Here is a 2,432-nt window from a genome sequence, read left to right as displayed (position 1 = left end):
GCCCCTAAAATAAAATAAAATAAAATTGAATTAAAAATAATAATAAAAATGTCTATGTAGATAAAAACCACTGGAGAATCCCAGGCAGTGAATAAAAAAGAGAAAAGATAACAGAGAAAGCGACCTCCAAATCCCCTTCTTTCTCCATCTTGTATCTTTCGTCTTTTTTCCCCTAAAAAAACAAAACAAAATGATTAAAAATCTTTCAACGTTTTGGTGTTCACCAAACACCCTTATCAAGAAAAAAATGAATAAATAGAAGAATTGAAAATAAATAGAAAAATAATAAATAAATGAAGGAGTTCATAGTATATAAAATCTAATTCCACTTTTAAAAAAGGGTAACAGAAGATTCCAGAGAAAATATTTTACGATGTACTGGAAGCCTCAAAACTTTTTCGTATTTCTGAAATGCGAAAAAGTTGAAAGAATCATCCGAGAAATAATTGGAAATGTTTCCTCTATTTTAGAAATATTACTTTTCATAATTTACAAGAAACATTTCCATCAAAATTTCTCCGGCTCATTCCTGAGGCACTTCGTCATCTGGGGGGTGCAATGTTATTCCGCGTCTCTTCTTAGTAGAAGGTCGGTATAAATTGTGGGCGGACATTTTTGATAAAATTTCCTCTGTCAACTCGCTGGCTCGGCCTGTCTCTTTCCTGTTTTTCGCTGCTACTTTAATGGCAACTAGCGAACTGACACTATCGCTGGACAAAGATGAGCGTTTTTTGTTGCTCGCAACATCGGTCAACGCGGAAAAAGCCCTCTCGGCTGATGCATTTGAATGCGGCAAAGTCCTGACTAACCCAATCAAAATTTTCAAGTGTGGAAATTCTTCTTCCCCCTTCTCATTTCGTCTCAACAAGATTTTGATCCACATGTCATCGAGAGACAACATGTCGATTTCTGCTGGAATGGAACCGTTTTGATATTGCGAGGACAAAAAACGCCATTCTTTTTTCAACGCGGCCTTCTCAAATCCATCAAATTTATTCGCACAAACCCAAACGTCATCAATCGTTAAATCTCTAAAAGTATCATTCAGCGCGGTTCTGGAATCAAAAACTCGAAGTGAAGTGAAAAACTCATCTTGTATGAAAAACAACCTTTGTTGGATTTGAGTAGCGGCCTCGATGTAAAAGTTTTTACACGTTTCGCGCACCCGACAAACTATTTCTTTGGATTCGCTGTTATTCTTTTCTGAAATGGTTTTAACGATATCATTGCATTCTTCAGCGAGATTGATGTCTTCCATTGCCAACTGATTATCAGGATCGTCGAATCGAATCTTTCCCGATGTCAAAAAAGAAAGCAAAGGCTTCTTCAAGAAATGACGCACAATTAGCGAGAAAAATTGAAGGCATTTCTCGTTCAAAAAGTGTACGCGAGTTTCCGAATGTTGAAAATAAATATTGATATTATTGAACATTTCCAAAACGTACTCGAGAAAAGCCATGTACGCGTGCATTTCGGGATTATTGAGAAACGCGTTCAATTTTTCAAGTTTCTCTAACTTTTTGGCATTGGTTTCCATCATAATCGCATCGGCGAAGCATGCTTGTGCAGATGGCATCAATAACCGAAACCTTTTGATTGCGGCTCCACGTATAAGCCAGCGGGTTACCACGTACTTCACGTATTTTAAATCCAATCCCTGACACGCATCGACGAATTCAGCAAAAATTTGCGAACGCTTCGCATAGTTTTGATGATCTATTATAGCCATCATTGACTCCTCGACGATGGATGGCATTGTTTTTTCGCAAAAATGCTTTGCAACTAAAGCAAGTGAGTGGCAAATGCATGGAATGATGATAACGTTCGGGTTTTCCTTTAGAAGCAATGCTTTAAATGACAGCCTGTCCCCAAGCATAACCGATGCGTTATCACATGCCATGGCCAAAATATTCGCGAATGGAATTGAATGTTTGAGCATGTAATGTTTGAATTAACCCAAAATTCCTACTGCGTCAAGTTTCGATGCATCTAACTCTAACAGCTTCGACAATGCGGTCTTACCATCGAGTGTCTCAGGGTCGACGTATCTCACGAGAAAGGTCAGCCAGCTTTTATTATTTTGAGTCCCCTCATCAATAAAAATTGAAAATTTTACCCTTTTTAACATCTCAACTGAGCATTCCTCTTCGTATGGGCCGAGTGCATTACGTACAATTCCTGAAACTTTAGTCGCGCCCGCGGTCATCTTTTGAAGAACGGGTCGTTCGATTTTTTTGAAAAAATTCAAAATCGAGCCCATCTGCTTAAAAGGAATGCTCAATTCAGCTCATAGTCTCGCATAATCTAATTCGTCTGTAAGAACTGACTGCTTAAAAGAATCAACGCTTTCCTGGACAACTTCGGGAGGAATTTCATTGGCGGTTGCAATATTCCGCTCTATACAAATATCTCTATGCCGCTCTTTTTCGACG

The sequence above is a fragment of the Belonocnema kinseyi genome, chromosome 10, assembly GCF_010883055.1.
Source record: "Belonocnema kinseyi isolate 2016_QV_RU_SX_M_011 chromosome 10, B_treatae_v1, whole genome shotgun sequence".
Taxonomy (NCBI): Eukaryota; Metazoa; Arthropoda; class Insecta; order Hymenoptera; family Cynipidae; genus Belonocnema; species Belonocnema kinseyi.
Note: the sequence above shows the minus strand (reverse complement) of the source record.